This window comes from Loxodonta africana, chromosome 27 (assembly GCF_030014295.1).
Source record: "Loxodonta africana isolate mLoxAfr1 chromosome 27, mLoxAfr1.hap2, whole genome shotgun sequence".
NCBI lineage: Eukaryota > Metazoa > Chordata > Mammalia > Proboscidea > Elephantidae > Loxodonta > Loxodonta africana.
Genome location: NC_087368.1, coordinates 24108412 through 24127125, shown reverse-complemented (window position 1 = coordinate 24127125; position 18714 = coordinate 24108412).

The following is an 18714-nucleotide window of genomic DNA, read 5'->3' as shown; positions in this document are numbered from 1 at the left end:
CCAAGGGAGGCAGAAGGGTAGTTCACTGAAGATCTGTAGGGAGCAAAATAATTAAGAGCTCCTCAAGACTTAGTATCAGACTGATCTGAGTTAGAGTCCTGAGCCTGTCATCTTCGTACCTATGTTAAGCTTAGGCAAGATTCTCGACATCTATCTCAGTCTGTTTCCTCATCTACAAAATGTGGGTAATAACAGCATTTTCAATGGTTGTTGTATTAAATTAGATAATGCAGGTATAGTCTTGGTAGCTATTTAATGCTCAACAAATGTGAGTATGGTTACTAGCCTTTTGACTCTCAGCTCCATTCCCAACCTTTCCATCTAAAAGCAATATTACCCAGACTCCTTTGCCAGCTAATTTGTTAATCAATGGGAGATGCTGGTGGAAGATTAAAAGGCAAGAGAAAAGAGAAGCCTTTCCCCACTCCACCCCCCCCCTTCTTTTACATCTGGCTCTGGAAGTGGCAGCTGCAGAGTCCCAAGAACTCCAAAGCACAGGTTGATTGGTTCTGATTGCAGTGGAGAGCAACTGTAAGTAACTGCCAGGTGCTGCATTAATGGCTTGGTTATGGCAGCTTCAACAGCAAAACAAACTGTGGGCTCCAGATGTCTCAGCAGCATTTCCACCAACATCAGAAAGACTGTAAGCTCAAGGGCTCCTACAGTGTCCGCATGGCTTCCTACAAAGCAACACCTGTGATATTATTGGCTCTCCAGCACCCTCAGCAACACTGCCCTTGTGGGTTCCAAGAAACACCTTGTCCATTTGCCCCTCTAGATTTAGGAAACTAGAGCCCTGGTGTTGTAGTGGTTAAGAGCTCAGCTGTTAACCAAAAGGCTGGCAGTTCAAATCTACCAGCCACTCCTTGGAAATGCTATGGGGCAGTTCACCTCTGTCCTATAGGGTCGCTATGAGTTGGAACCAGCTAGATGACAACTAACGAAACAAATCAGCTCTAGGGGTGTAGTGGCTTCTCAGGTACTAATCTCTGCCTAACATTTTCCCTTGAATTTCTTCATTTCTAAGTTATTCCAACATTTTTGTAAACAATTCCCTTTGTTAAATTCCCTCTATTCAAAATACCTAGAATGATTTCCATATTCTTGACTAGACACTGACAGTTACCATTATGTTTATTGACAGTAACAGCTGTATTAAGCTGGAGGTGAAGAGGACAAGAGAAGTTAGCAGTAGTTGCTAAATCTTTGTCCATAGAAGGCATGCATCCTAAAACCACATTTTGTCCTTTTCCCCTACTAGTCTTCCCCTAAAGCACACATATTTAGATGTTATAATTCCAGTACTTCTGGTTACAATGGACAATTTTGAAATTTTGAAATCTTATGGTAACATATTTAAAATAAAATAATAGAAAGTTTGACAGAGTTGAAGAACTATCCCATGAGAATTAATAAAAGAAATATATAATTTTTTTTTTAATAAAGGAAATTTGAGGGCTCGTTAGGAGTTCAAAAGGAGCCCTGGTTTGCTCAGTGGTTAAACACTTGGGCAGTCTGCAGGAGAAAGATATGGCAGTCTGCTTCCATGAAGGTCACAGCCTTGGAAACCCTATGGGGCAGCTCTAATGTCCTATAGGGTCGCTATGAGTTGAAAATTGACTCAGTGGCAACAGGTTTAGTTTTTTGGACAGGAGTTCAAATATCCAAATAAATGAGAGTTTCATTGAGAGAGAAAAAACAAGAAGACAAAGGGGAGGGAATTATAAATAAATAAGAAAAATATGTGGATCTGATAGACATGAGCTTCCGGATTGAAAGAGTTCCTTGAGTGCTCAGATCAGTAAGTAAACAATCATATAAACAAAAGCAAGGCATGTAAACACTAAATTGCAAGAACTTAGGGTAAAGCAAAGATTCTAAAATCTTCCAGAGACAGAATAAATCACGTACAAAAGACCAGGGATTATAATATTATTGAACTCTGAGGAACAATACTGGAAGCCGGAAAACAATGGAGCGGTGCATTTGAAAGTTATGGGGAAATAACTTCCAATTTGTAATTTTATGCACATAGTCAAACCATAAAATCCAGTGTGAGAGGTGGAAACTATGATTTCAGCGTGAAGGTTATTTTTTGATGTGTACAATTTCCTTTTTTTCCCCATCTACAGACCCTTTCTAGAAAGCTACTAGTATTTTACCCAACAAATCAAGAAAATAAAACAACAGAAAGGATCATGGGATCTTGGGGGATAATGTATTGTGTTAGTTTGGAGTATCCAGAAGCAGACTCTGAGACAGGAATTCGGGTACCTGTCGGAGAGAAATGAGGCAGGGAAGGAAAAGCAACTAATACAGGACATGTTATGAAGCAAGACATGGCTGTGGGTAACAAGAGCTTCACCCCGTTGGGGAAATTCTGGGTAACAGTGTAAAACACATGCCTCAGAGTTACCCCAGCTGAGAGATGAGGGAGATGGGCTTATATCATTATATCATATAGCCGTCAATCATTTGTCTAGAGCTGCTTCTAAAAAATAAAAGGAAGGGGGGGAAGAAGGAAGGAAGGAAGAAAAGAAAGGAAAGGAAGGAAGGGAGGGAGGGAGGAGGAAGGAAGGAGGGAAAAAAGGAAGGAAAAAATGAGGAAGGAAGGAAAGAAGGGAGGAAGGAGGGTGGGAGGGTAGGAGGCAGGGAGGAAAGGTAGCCGATTCTGACTCAGGGGAACTCCGAGTGTTTCAGAGTGGAACTGTGCTGCATAGGGCTGTGACCTTTATATTTTTACAAGAGTGAAAATTAAAAAAAATAGAGATACATACACATATACATCATATACATACATACATACATAAATATATATATACGTATATATGTATTAAAACTAAGCCTTTCTTTTACAGCTAGTAGGTAAGTGCTTAGCTGTGCCACCCAGGGACTCCAGGGCTGATTCCAGGGCACATTAATTCCCAGGCAATTCCAGCCTTCTTGTGTGAGTGGACAATGCAGGCTCTACAGGATAAAGGAAGTTCTCAGGAAAAGAAATGCAGATGCTGACAGTTGGAAGTGGGACAGACGTGTACCTAAACGTAAGAGGCACCATCGGTGACACACTAATTCCACTAACATTTCATTGGTGAGAATTAGCCACAGAGTCCCACCTAGATGCAAAGGAGCATGGGATATGTAGTCCTTAGCTGGGCAGCCGTTTTCCTAACAACTTTACATCTTGGGGTGGAGGAAGCAGGAGAGTGTACACCTTTGGTGGAGATCTATCCTCTGCCACAAGTGACTTCTGCTTTTACCTACTGAGAACCACTAAAAAGAACAAGTGCCACTCTGTTACCTTCTAAATTCTAAATGCTGGCAACTAAAAATGCCCAGTGGTGTCTAGCACTGGTACCATACTATATTTAACTTCAGGTTTCTCAGGATAGACGTGATTACTACTTAGAAAGCTGATACCTCAACTTTAAACAAAGCATCTAAATTCTCCTGTGCCAGGAAGGCTACTCACTGGCCAATACCCTAACCACATGTCATCTCTTGGGTGAAATGGATCCCAGAATTTCCAAATGCAGTTAGTGGTTTCTTCTTGGAACTACAGAACTACAGAAAAAGACTTGTGGATTGTTTTTATTTATAGTTTTGCTTCAAAATTTTTTCCAGAAGTCTGTAAGCTCCTCCAGGGCAGAAATTTAACTATCCTTCACTGTGTTTCCAACACCTAACACCAAACCAAACACCAAACCAAACCTGTTGCCAACGAGTCATTTCCGACTCATAGCAACCCTACACGACAGAGGCGAACTGCCCCATACGGTTTCCAAGGAGCGACTTGTGGATTCGAACAGCTGACCTTTTGGTTAGCAGCCGTAGCTCTAACGTGGTGCTTAGTAAATAAAGCGTGCTCACGTGTGGATTATGAATGATTGAAATAGAATTCACCATCTTGTTCAATGTTCGCAACTAAAATTATTTGTTCCTCCCTCCCTTTCTCCCTTTCTCCCTTCCTCCCTTCCTTCTTCCCTCCCTTCCTTTTACTTTTCGGAAGCAGCTCTAAACAAATGATTGATTTCTAAACAGGTGATTACTGTTAGAAATTTACCTAGATCACAGTGCTAGTGTTTTCTTAGAAAATGATGCGTTTTTAAATGTGTTTTGCAGGTCCCTGTAAAGAATGGTTTCTGTAAGTCATTTTACTCAGTTGCAGAACCATTCGTCTGTGGATATTTGATGATAATTGATTATGGATGATGGATTATGATGAGGATGTGATTATACTGGGCACTTTTGCATTAGCAATGAAGTAGAGAAAACCACTCTATAAAAGTTAGCAACATACTAGAAAAAAGCTCAGGCTCTCATGCTGGAGATTCTGGATCCAAACCCAGCTCTGCTACTTAGTAGGGATTTAATGAGTCAGAATTGACGGCTGGGTGGTTTTGGGTTAACGTTGACAAGCCATTTAGCTCCTTCGGTCCCTATCTCCTTCCCCGTTGAGTGCAGAGGGTTTTAAAACGTAGAATATGTGGTTATGGTTTAAGAATGGTAAACCTGTAAAAAAAAAAAAAAAAAACATGCAAAAGCGTCTCAAGACAAACCAAGAAATCTGACAAGATCTCTATTAAGCAGCTTATAATCCTCTTACAAAGCAACAAGAGAAAAACAAACAGCCCATCAGAGAAATGTGCGAAGGGCAGGAAAATTCAGGTTACAGAATAAAGAATGGAAATGGGCAAAATAATAGGAGAAGATGCACATTCTCAAAGTTTTAAAAATGCAAATAAAAACAAAAAAAATCGATATTTCATCTACCAGATTGGGAAAAAAATTAACAATATTATAATATCCAGACATCTGTGAAGGTATGAAGAGGAAAGCTGGCTCACACACTACTGAAGAGAATTGGTACAGATCATTTTGAAGAAAAACTTGACATAGCTGCCAAAGCGCCCAAGATTTTTAAGTAGTACCTCTGATCCACAGTTCTATGGCTGGAAATGTATCTTCTGGAGATACTCATAAACATGCGTGAAGACACACGTACATGGTTGCTCCTGGTGTCAATAGCTAAAACCGAGTGCAATTTAAATGCCTATCAATAAGTGACAGTGTAAATAAATACTTCTTGCAAACAATAAATTACACATATCTTAGCCATTAAAAGACAATTTGTTATCTCTTGTATAGGTTTATGGTAACACTAGGAGCCCTGGTGGCACAATGGTTAAGGCACTTGGGTGTTAACAAAAAGTCAGAGGTTGAAACCCAGCAGCTGTGCCACAGGAGAAAGATGAAGCAGTCTACTTCTGTAAAGATTTACAGTCTTGGGAATCCTGTGGGGCAGTTCTACTCTGTCCTATAGGGTCACCATGAGTTGGAATCAAGTCAATGGCAACGGGTTGGTTTGGTATGTGTAGATCCATTCCTTTGGATTTCTAAATATAATTTAAGAGAAGCACACACCAGGGCATGTATTCTGTTTTTCTAAAAGAATATTCAAGGAAATGATTGCCAGTTATTGTGGTTAGGAAAGAGGCTTTACTCTTCATGCGGCGCCTTTCTTTTTCGTTACATTTCTTAAAAGGATTTGTGTGCATGACTTATATTTAAAAAAATGATTTTTAGCAATGGCAAAAATACCCAGTTGTAGACACATTGCTAGCATATAAGTCTTAATGAGAGCATGACTCTGTGATAAATTAAAACCATGTTTAGCCCATGAAAAGTGCTTCATAAATATTGAATGAAGGAAACAATGAATTAGCAAACAAATAGTATCGCCGACATGAAAGCAATAGGATTTCAACTAAAGGAAGAGTCAGTAGATGTTGAAGTCGTCTTTGGGCCCTTCTTGAAGGATACAGGATATGATTAAGTCTGAAAGTAAGCCTCATTTCGAGGCAGTTAACTTTTGTATGAATACTAGGGCAAAGTAGTGGGTACAAGAATATTCAAATCATAGAAGATTAAAAAAAAAAAAAAAAAGACTCTAAAAGTGTCCCGTATTTCTAGAATGATTTTGTGTCCACCAAGTTTAAATTGGCCATTACATGGTTTCACTCTTTCATAGATGTTAGAACATTATATTCTGCTGTGTTGTTTTATTTTTTCAGCCCTCTATATGACCAAGATTTTTCACTCTTGCTCTGTTTTCTAGGTACCTGCTCATTTGTTATTTCTCGCCATCCCCTGGGCCTCTACTGCCCCTTATATGAGACTTCTTGCCTTTATGGTAGTCATCTTTCTGTGGTCCATTACCAGGAAAGGGGCTTTGGGACTTCCCACCTCCACTGTTTTTTCTTGCCTTCAACTCTCCTGCTTGTAATTATGTGAGTGATGTAATTTTACTGATAGAGGTATATTTTCCTGCACTTCAGAAATCATTGTTTTGTGTACCATAGTTAAAACAATATGTACAGGGTTATGACTATGGTATTTTATCAGCCAGAAGTAAGGGCATTACGTGTGGAGGAATGGGTGGCTTATAAAAGATATTATACTGCTTTCTGCTTTCACTCTATATCCTGTAGGTAAACTCACTGATATTTTAATTTCCTCAGACTCTTTTGAAAGCTCTCTAAATGAAGGTTCTAAAGAAAATATATAACTTTGGTTATCATACTTTATGGTTATTACTGTGTACACATTAAATATGAATTAATGCAATAAAACAGTGCATTTCACATAAAAATACTATGAATTTCACTACTGCCACTGACATAGCCCATGTATCAATGTAATTATGGGTTACAAATCTTTGCCAAAAGAGGAAGTAACATTTATTTGATATGCACTTCTTGTGAGAATTCAAAACAAATAATGCACTTTGATACCACACTTGCAGCTGATCTGTTCCCCTTACCTGAGCTGGGTTTTAAGAAATTAGCATCTGATTTAGATTTATCTTTAATTTGATAACAGGTGGTGGCATTGGAGATGTTCAGGAAAGATTGATTGGTACCAATGGGGATTCACTTGCTACTCAAACTGGGTAGATAATTCCCTCCACTGAAATTTAAGGAGATACTTCTGTCTTCTCCAGATATCATCAACTTTAAGAGTATTTTACAGTCTTAATGTTACACTAGATAGAAAAAATAATATCTACATCATAACAAATTGTCGGATGTTACCTACTCTCTATGGCAGGCACTAACGATTAGCAAATGCACTCGAGAAGGTTCAGTATAGAAATTTTGTGTGTATGTCTATTAATTCTACTTTAAATAAATGAGCTAGACATTCTTAAAAATCAATAATATTTATCAATAAATAAATTTCACATATTTTGAAAGAAGGGGAAAAAATCAGGCAATATTTACATTCATAAGCTATAAGATCACTTTTAAAGACTATTCTCGAGGGTCAAATCCTAACTACTAAAGGATTTCTCTGCTTTATAGCATTTAGGGCACAAAATCAGTGCTAATAAGCACTTGCTGTTATTATCCCTCATAATTCCTAATTCTTAGTCCCTGCTAACCCAGACCCAGCGCCGTCGAGTCGATTCCGACTCATAGCGACCCTATAGGACAGAGTTGAACTGCCCCACAGAGTTTCCAAGGAGCACCTGGCGGATTCGAACCGCCAACTATATAGTCCCTGCTAGAGGTAAAAAAAGAGGTATTATATACTACCAAAACTTAGCCACTGTGAGTATGAATAGAAGAGTGCATGTGTCTATCTTCCACAAGCAGAGGAGTGTAACGTGTTTATGCCAGAAGCTGTCTCCCGTGATTACATGTTTGCCTACATGTCATTCCCATCTCCTTCACCTTCACTAACAGAATGCTCATTTATGTTCAGGAATTAGGCAGAGGAGACTCGATTTCAGAGAAGGTGGACCCATCCCTTGAATAGGAATGGGCAGGAGCCCAGGTCTGGACAATGTGATATATAAGGGGGTATCTTTTGAAGAAGTATCTTGCTCTCTAATAAGAGAGGAGTTACATGAGAGCTACACCTGTATATTGCTTTTAAATCTGGGTGCAGCAGAACTGGAAGCTTGGAACTGCTGCAGCTATCTTGAAATTGTATTGGAAAGACCAAGAGACACCAACCCAAACCTTGATATCACAGAATCTTGGACTCAGACAGCAGCTACCCACCTTTGGATTTCTTAGTATGTGAGAAAAACAAATGGCTGTTTTTATATGTTTTTGCTGGGTTTGTTTTTCTGTTATTTGTAGCATAAAGCATTCTTAGCAAATTTACTGGATACAGGAAACACACATGGAGTCTAAAACAAACAAATAAGATACCTGGCCTTACTTTAGAGCTATGGATCAAAATCTCAATGGCTGGTGACCAGACATCTGCATTTTTTTATACTTCAATGACTCTGATACACAGCTGAGCCTAAGAACCTATGGGTTAAAGAGTAACACCCCTGAGCTATTGCTTCTTGGGCCTAGGAATGTTGAATGGTGGTACACATGAAGAAGCTTGGCACTGCACAATCAACTTTCCCTATTGGGAATTGGCCTTGTTTTTGTGTTCCATAAAAGGAAAAGAATAAAATGATTAAAACATCCATCTCCAAGCCTGAGGGAGTAGCTTGTAGCAGACTCATCCTATCATTAAGGGTCAGAAAGGAAGATGAATGTGGCTTCTGGGCAAGGGAGAAAAGATCTAAGACAAGATTGGACTAGACCATTGTACGACCCTGGGTTTGGATTGTATCCTAAATTGACAAATAGACTTTGAAGATTTAAATCAAGGGAGTGACATGAAATCATGAACTGATTTACATTTGTAAGAGATCACTGGCCTGATATGTAGAGAATAGACACTAAGGCAACCAAGAGTGGAAATAGCAAAATGATATAAAAGCCTAGTACAGTCATACAGGAAAGAGATGACAGTGGCATCTACAATGACAGTAACTTCAACAATGGAGAACTGAGTGAATTTTAAGCAAAATTTGTAGGAAAAAACTGACCAGATATGGTGTTAAATTATTTTGGCAAGAGGTGATGGATAAGGAAGACTCTGAGTTTCGGGTGTCAATAACTGGATGGACGGTGGTATCAGTTGGTGAGAGGAAGAGAACTAAAGTTTGAGACAGCTTTGATTGAGGCAAAATCAGGAGTTTTAGATAAGACAGGCTTCAGATGCCTAATAGACATCTAAATGAAGATATCAAGTAGGTAGTTGTATATGAGTCTGAAGCTCAGAAGAAAAGCAAAGACTGGAGATATGTCCAAAAATATAAAGCCATGTAATACGAAGGGAAAAGGGAAGTGTCTGGGTTTACATCCTGGGAATGCCAACATTTTGAATTAGGTAGAGGAGAAGGAGGCAGTGAAGGAGGCTAAGGGAAAAAAGGAAAGCCAAGAAATGTGGTATCACATAATTCAAGAGAACAGAGAGTTTCTAGAAGAAAGGAGTGATCAAGTATGTCTAAGGCTGCTAGGAGGACAGGTAAAAGGAAGATAGGAAAGTGCCCCTGTACTTGGCAACGAGAAGTGTGTCAAGGACTCTCATAAGAGTTTCAGTGGATTGGTGGGTATGGAAACCAGATGCAAGTGCAGAGAACGAATGGTAAATGTTAGATGATGAAGTGGAGACCAGGCACGTAGACAACTCATCTGGTGAAGTTTTGGTGTGAACAGGAGGTGGCAAATAGTGTGGCAGCTGGAGAACTATGTAGGTCAAGCAAAGATACTTTATAAGGTGAATGATGAAGAATATATATGTTTACTCTGGTAGATATGATCTGTTAAAAGGCTGTGGGAAAGCGCAGGAGTCAAATGTTGGAGACGGTGAAAGGAGACAGGATGCAGCGCACAGGTGGAGGGTTTGGCCTCTGATACAGCGGCCAATCTTCTCCTGTTTTTGAAGCAACGACAGAGAATGTCTCTGTAGATAGAGGCAGGTGTGCACATTGATGGTTGAAAGATAAATAATTTGTGTGTGTGTCTGCGTGTGTCTGTGTGTGTGTGATTGCTTCTATTTTCTCAAAGAAACATGATAAGGCTGCTTTTACTGACTCAACAGAGAGGAAACGATATGAAATAAATATCTTGGAATATGCCCAAAAGTTATTACAGATCTTAATGGGAGAGGGAAGCCCTGATGGCGCAGAGGTTAAGAGTTCAGCTGCTAACCAAGAAGTCACCAGTTCAAATCCACCAACCGCTCCTTGGAAACCCTATGGGGCAGTTCTATTCTGTTCTATAGGGTCACTATAAGGCAAAACCGACTTCATGGCACCTAACAATAACAAACAACAGAAGAGGAGTCCCTGAGTGGCACAAATGGTTAAGTGCTCGACTACTAGCCAAAAGGTTAGAAGTTCGAACTGACCCAGAGGCATCTCCGAATACAGGACTGGCAATCTGCTTCCAAAAGGTCACAGCCTTCAAAACCCTATGGAGTTGAGTTCTACTCTGCAACACATGGGGTCACCATAAGTCAGAAATGACTGGATAGCAACAAACAACAAATGAGAAGAACCCAAAAATTAGTAGTAGAATTCCATGAGGGGCATGGACAGTTGTTTTACATATTGCTATTTTTCCAAAACTCAGGATCTGTCACTCTAAGCATGGCCTTTTTTTAAATCTCATAAAATCTCAAATAAAGAATCTCCCTTGACCAGGGAATACAAAATTCACTTGAGAACCTTGTTAGGATTTTCAAGAAGCTTCTGAGTCTACCTGAAGTTTATGGTCATGGACATAAATTGAAACCAGGTATCTAAGTTGCTTGACATTTTTTCCCACAGTGTTCAGAGGAGCTAGTGTGGTGTAAGGAATGGGGAAGCTTGGGTTGAACCAGGGCTGGGGTTTGAACAGGTAAGTACATTAAAGAAAAAGGAGAACAAGGGGGTTGAAAGTGTTTTCCAACAAATTATTACAATGAGAATTGAAGAATCTAAGCAAGATGAAGAGGAAAGTAAACGTGGGAGGGGCTGAAAAAGTGGTGGGAGCAAATGAGGTCTTAATGAGATCAGGGGACTTTTGCAGAGAACCTATTGGAGTAAATGGATCAGAAATACAGGAGATAGTGGTTAAACATTGGAATGCTTGAAACTGAACTATAAGAGGTAGCGGCATTACTGATGACAAGTTTTAGTCACAATTCTGGGAGTGGGGACTGAAGGAGGCAGAATAAACAGTTGTTGGAGATGTGGAGGTCAAAGGCCAGAGAGATCAAGTTGACTTCAAAGAAAATAATCACACATGCTCACACGCACTCACACATAAATACACACACATATGATTTCATTCACATGTAGATAAGGTATTTCAACATTCATTTATCATCCTTTCTCATATCCATTTTCCATCCATCTCGCCCTGTAAAGGTTGATCTCTATGGACAATATCTAGCCCTCTGGCTTTCAGCTGGGCTTGAACAAGGAGAAATAGAAGGAAAACAGAAGTTGGAGTATCTACCTCCCTTCTCCATAACAAGACAATAAAATAAAATATTAAAGAAAACAGGAAATATTTTGATAAAAAAAAAAAAACTAGATATTTAACAGTGCTTTGGATTCTACCTGAACAGCAGAGTTTACAGAACTGGAATTGTTCTTAACTTTCAGAACCCAACCTAAAGGTTTCATATTCCAAATAAAATTATGCATAATGCAGAGAGACTCAATGACATACCAACTGGGAAATTTAGCATCATGGAGGCAAAACATTATTTTAATTTTCTCAAATAACTCTTACAGAATGTGAGATCTCAGAACTTCCCTGTTGCCATCCTCATTTTATTTTGAGAAATAAATCATAGCATTTGTAAAATAGAATTCATAAAAATGTTAACTTTGCTCAGAAAAGATACACTGAAATTGTTCTATAACTTACCCTAATTTTTATAGCGTCTATACCTTTCCTTTGACATATCTCTGGCATTTCTAGATTATACTTAGAGAGAACCTAACATTTCTATCATTTATTAATTTAAGAAGACTGATTATATTTGATCTTATAAAAGCAATGCTGTCTCATCCAGAGGCCCAAGGGAAGACACAGATGTGATATCATGTAGCTACTTTATTTTTTGAACTTAAAAGTTTTTTTTTGTTGTCACTCCAGTGCCAGAGGTATATTTCATTTTTAGCACTAACATCAGCAGCGAACACTAAAATTTACCTTAAAAAGTTAAAAAGTCCACTCAAGGTCCTTCTATTTCTATAGTAGATACATCTATAAAGATGAAGCTCTGACAGGAATGTTCCCATATACTAAGAGACAGAAGGATAAATACCATGAACCTTATCTTTTCTATTTGTACAAGCAGCAGAAAATATTTGGCGACAAACATTCTTATTTCTATTTGTCACACAATGCTTTTAACAACGTATTATCATCAGCTCATATACCAAGAGGTTGCCATTGATGTTATATGTCAGGAAGATGTTTTTCTGATGACCTTTAAATACCACAAGCCAAGTGAGGATGCAGAATGACTTTCTTTTATCCCAAGACCTTCTTTAAAAAATTCAAATGCTTTGGGGTATGTCACTGGGCCAGTGATGCAGTATTGTGTCTTTTGCAAGATGTTGGAGGAAGAAAACGCTGTTAAACCTTGAATGTCAATTGTTACCTTTTATTAAGCTATTTTTACCTTGCATTTTTAAAATATTTTTCTTCTGAAGAACACAAAGGACTTTTTCAAAGGACCCCCAATACTTCAAATTGTTGGGAGAAGAAAAAATGTGTAGAGCAGGGGGTGGAGAGCTGTGCACCAATAGGAAAGGGATGTGCATTGTCGGGGTGGGGGGAGCTGTGCATCAATATAAAAATTTACTCCAGCCAACTGTCCCCTGTGATGATGCCAAAGAGGACAAATGTTACATTAACTGTCTCTCCTGTCAGGTGTCTCACCTCACGGATAAATCGGAAACACGCATAAAATGTCACACACAGATCAGAGCATTATACTGTCAACAGGTAACCTTGATATTAAGTCAGCTGTCAGCATATTCGTATCGGGTGCCTTAGTTTCTTAGTGCTGCTGTAACAGAAATACCACAAGTGGGTGGCTTTAACAAATAGGATTTTATTTTCTCACAGTTGAGGATGCTAGAAGTTCGAATTCAGGGCACTGACTCTGCGGGAAAGCTTTCTCTTTCCGTCTGCTCTGGGGGAAGGTCCTTGTCTTTAGCTTCTATTTCTGGGTTCCTTGGTGATGTTCACGTGGTATGGCATCTCTCTTCCCCCAGTCTGTGCTTCCTTGCTTAATCTGCTCTTTTTATATCTCAAAAGTGATTGGCTTAAAACACAACCTACGTTGATATGGCCTCATTAACATAACAAAGAAAAACCTATTCCCAAGTGGGATTACATCCACAAATTCAAGGGTTAGAATTTACAGCACACATTTTGGGGGGACACAATTCAGTCAGTAACACCAGGTAAGAGAAGGCATTTCTTCTACTTCCTTTGTGAAAGCTAGATCCCATGGAGTAAGAAAAGAGGCCAACTTTCTTTCCTCTAAATTCTCTGTTTCTTGGCACGTACCTCTAATAAGATGGGTAAGACTACTTCTTAGAATTTCTCTCAGGAAAAGTACTCTGTGTGTTTGAAAAAGATATTAAGTCACTTAAGGCTGAGGGAAGACCCAAAAGGCAAACTGGAGGTAATGCCTGGTCAACAAAGTGTCTTCTAAGAGGGATGGAGGGTGGGGCTCTTCTAACTTGTTTGTTGAGTGTTGTGCTGAATGGTGCGCACACGTATGGGGGCAGAGCAGAACCGTTCTGCCTAATAAGGGGGATCCTGAACATCGTTTAAAGAAAATGCAGGAAAGAAGAGGGGGCTGGGAAAAACAGCTGTCTAACGGGATTTGGGAAGACTACGTGCAATGCAATTGTGATGGTTTATGTTACGTGTCAGCTCGTCTAGGCTGTGATTCTCAGTGGTTTGGCAGACACTATGTATCATTTCCCATTTTGTGATCTGATGTGAGCAGCCAATCAGTTGGAAGAGGAAGAGGAGTTTCCTTGGGGGTGTGGCCTGCGTCCATCACATAAACGAATTTCCTGGCAAAGCTCACTCTCTCTCAGCCCTGCATTTGTCTCATCATCCTCTGACCTCCAGTTCTTGGAATAAGAGAAGGCTTCAGTCTGCTGCCTGATCTTCAGATTTTGGACTCATCAGCTCCCATGATCCTATGAGCCAGCAGCCTGCCATCTGACCTGCAGATTTTGAGTTCATCAGTCCCTGCAACCATGTGAGTCAGGAGAAGCCTCTAGCCTGCTGTCTGGCCCACAGATTTGGGACTTGCCAGCCTCTACAATTACACAAACCAGGTCTTTAAAACAAACTTCTGTCTATATATACATGTTTCACTGGTGTTGCTCCTCTAGAGAGTCCAGCCTAAGACAGTAATTTAAGGGCAATTACAATAGGCAGGGTAAATGCTCTGTTCCCCTATGAAATCACCAGGAAATTTGACATTCCTCAATAATGACGTTGAGGTGATGGGATTTCCAAGGGGAATATACAGAACAGTGGGAGCAAGGTAAAAACAGAGACATTTTAACAGGTGGCATTTTTTTATATAAAGAAAAGGATCACTTCTACAGGGACTTTTTCTCTGTTTTCCTGTGCTAAGTAAAACTATTAGTCTCACTTTCTCCTTTTTTCATGATGGTACAGTAGAATACATCTTATAAACTTTTAAATTTGGAGAGCAAAAGAAGAACATCTGCCTGTGGAAGAATTGTGTTGCTTTTATAGGATTCAGAGCCATTGCCCTAGTCTTGCAGCTTTGTAGGGCCTCGTTTACTAAGAGTTGAAAATGCTGTTTTCCTTTGGAACTATCCCAACTGAACTTAATTTTAGAAATCATATCAAAAGAGTAAAAAACTTCTAGTTTCCACTTGGGGTATAAAAATTTTGGAAAAGCTATGCTTCCAAGCTTACAACAACAATAGCAACAAAGGTGAAACAAACTGCAAGTTCATGACTTTCCTCAAACCCATAAGAAAGCTGACAGAGCTGGTTAACCAACTAGCCGACACCTCAGGAGAGACAGACACCTGTAGGGAGAGATGGGACATTAGCACAAAAATGGGAGTTTTCACATCAAACATGAGTTGACCATAGATGTGTGGGTTTATTTCTGGACTCTCAATTCTATTCCGATGGTCTATGTGTCTATTGTTATGCCAGTAGCAGACTGTTTTGATCACTGTTATTATTAGGTGCCACTGGGTCGGTTCCAACTCAAAGCAATTCTATTTACAACAGAACAAAATGTGCCATCCTCACAATTTTTGCTATGTTTGAACCCATTGTTGCAGCCACTGTGTCAATCTGTCTTGTTGAGGGTCATCTTCTTTGCTGACTCTCCACTTTACCAAGCATGATGTCCTTCTCCAGGGACTGGTCCCTCCTGATAACGTGTCCAAAGTATGTGAGACTAAGTCTTGCCATCCTTGCTTCTAAGGAGCATTCTGGCTGTGCTTCCTGATTACGGTAGCTGTAAAATATTTTAAAATCACGAAGTGTGAATCCTCCTATTTTGTTCTTCTCTTTCAACATTGCTTCAGCTATTCTGGGCCTCTTGTCATTCTACATAAAGTTGAGGATTTTTTTTTTTTTTTCTGCAAAGAAGCCTATTGCAATTTTGATTAGGATTGCATTGAATCTGTAGATTGCTTTGGGTAGTATTGACATCTTAACAATATTAAGTCTTCTAATCTATTCACATGAAACATATTTTGATTTATGCAAATCTTCTTTAATCTCTTTCAGCATTGTTTTATAGTTTTCATTGCATAAGTCCTTCATGTCCCTGGTTAGATTTATTCCTAGGTATTTCATTGTCTCAGATGCTATCATAAATGGAATTGTTTCCCTAATTTCCCTTCCGCATTTCTCACTGCTGGTGTATAGAAACTCAACTGATTTTTTTTTGTTGACCTTGCACCCTGCAACTTTGCTAAATTCCTCTATTAGCTCTAGAAGTTTTCTTGTGGACCGTTTGGCATTTTCTATATATAGGATCATATGATCCATGTATTGCGATAATTTTACTTCTTCTTTTCCAATCTGGATACCTTTTATCCCTTTTTCTTGTCTTATTGCTCTGGCTAGGACTTCTAATACAATATTGAATAGAAGTGGTGAGAGCAAACACCCTCGTCTTGTTCCCAGTTTCAAGGGGAAAGCTCAGTCTTTCTCCATTAAGTATAATGTTGTCTGTTGGCTTTGCATATATGCCCTGAATCATATTGAAAAATTTCCCTTCTATTCCCATCTTCTTTAGGGTCTTCATCAATAAAAAGTGTTGGATTTTATCAAATGCTTTTTCTGCATCCATAGAGATGATCATATTGTTCTTTTCCTTTGTTCTACTGATGTGGTGTGATTGGTTTTCTAATGTTGAACCATCCCTGCATTCCTGGAATAAATCCCACTTGGTCATGGTGTATGACTCTTTTAATATGTTGTTGGATTCTGTTTGCTAGTATTTTGTTGAGGAGTTTTACATCTATATTCATAAGAGGTATCAGCCTGTAATTTTCTAGTGGTGTCTCTGTCTGGTTTGGGTATCAGGATTATGTTGGTTTCATAAAATGAATTAGGGAGTATTCTTTCCTTCTGTATCTTTTGGAAGAGTTTAAACAGTATTAGTGTCAATTCTTTGCTAAATGATTAGTAGAATTCTCCAGCAAAGTCACCTGGTCCAGGTCTTTTTTTTGGCGGGGCGGGGGGGGGAGTTTTTGATTACTGATTTGATCTCTTCACTTGTTGTGGGTCAGTTAAGACTTTCTATTTCCTCCTGAGTCAGTTTGGGTAGACTGTGTGTGTCTAAGAATTTCTCCATTTCATCTAGGTTATCCAGTTTGCTGCTGTACAGCTGTTCATAATATTCTGTCATAATTCTCTTTATTGCTATAAGGTCAGTTGTAATGACCCTTCTTTCATTTCTCACTTGGGTTATTTGTATCTTTCTCTTTTTTTCTTTGCCAGTCTAGCTAAAGGTTTGCCAATTTTATTGATCTTTTCAAAGAACTAACTTCTGGTTTTATTGATTCTCTCTATTGTTTTTGTTTTTGATTTGATTTATTTCTGTTCCGATCTTTGTTATTTCCTTTTTTCTGATAAGTTTAGGTTTAGTTTGCTCTTCTCTTTCTAGTTCCTGGAGTTGTCAAGTTAGGTTTCTAATTTGAGATCTTTTTTTTTTTTTCATTTATTGCTCTAAGTTTCCCTCTGAGTAATGCCTTCACTATATCCCGTAAGTTTTGATATGTTGTACTTTCGTTTTCGTTTGACTCTAAGAAATCTGTGAATTATTTTTTGATTTCTTCCTTGACCTATTGGTAGTTTAATAGTGTGTTGCTGAATTTCCATATATTTGTGTATTTTCCAGGTTTTTATTCTGTTATTGATTTCTAGCTTCATTCTGTTGTCAGAAAAAAATATTTTATATGATTTCAATCTTTTTTAATTTACCAAGACTTGTGTTGTGACCTAAAATGAGGTCCATTTTTGAGAATGATCCATGTGCACAGGACTAGAATGTATATTGTACTCTTTTGGGGTGGAGTGTTCTATATGTGTATTGAGTTTTGTTGGTTTGTAGTGTCATTCAGGTCCTGCATTTCCTTGATCTTCTTTACAGGTGTTCTTTATAATATTGAGAGTGGTGTATTAAAGTTTCCCACTATTATTATAGTACTATCTATTTCTCCCTTCAATTCTATCAGTGTTTGCTTTAAATATTTAGATGCCCGTGTTGGGTACATACATGATTGTTAAATCGTAATTGACCCTTTTATCACCATATAATGTCCATCTTTATGTCTTCTAACAGATTTCATCTTAAAGTCTTCTTTGTCTGATATTAAGATTTTCACCCCAGCTCTCTTTTAGTTATTATTTGCATGGAAGATTTTTTTCCATTCTTTCACTTTTGACCTATTTGTGCTCTTGGATTTAAGGTGTGTCTCTTGTAAACAGCATATAGATTGATCATGTTCTTTCATCCATTCTGCCCGTCTATGCTTTTGATTGGAGGATTTAGTCCGTTTACATTCACTGTAATTACTGACAAGAAATTATTTACTTCTGCCATTTTGTTTTTTGTGTGTGTGTCTTAAGACTTTTTTGTCTTTGTCCTTTACTACTGCATGTTTTTGTGTTTTGTTGGTTTATTGTAGTGAGCCTTTTTGGTTCCCTTCTCCTTTCCTTTTGTGTCTGTTTTTGTTAATATATTTTCTTAGTGGTTAACGTGAATATTACGTTTAACAGCTTGTATTTATAACATTCTAGGGCAAGCTGGTACTAACTTAACTTCGGTAACATACAAGAAATTCTATATTTATACCATTCCTCTCCCTCCCTTTTGTTGTTCTCACTAATTACACCCTTGTATTTCTTGTGCCTGTAACATAATTTTATCCTTCCTTTTTATATATTTGCTACTAAAAAATATGAAGGACAAAACATTTTGATTAATTAAGCATGGATACTTATTATCAGCCCTTATACTTGTCCACACATTTCCTTTTATTAGGGATCTTTCTTTTTATGTATAGCTTTGAATTACTTTCTAGTGTCTTTTCCCCTCCATCTACAGGACTCACATCAGTATTTTTTGTAGGGCTGATATGGCAGATATGAACTCTCCGAGCTTCTGTTTGTCGGGGAATGTTTAATTTCACCCTCATTCTTGAAGGATAGTTTTGCTGGGTACAGTATTGTTGGTTGACACTTCTTTTTTTCCTTTCAACACTTTAAATATTTCATTCCATTGCCTTCTGGCCTCCAATGTTTCTGAGGAGAA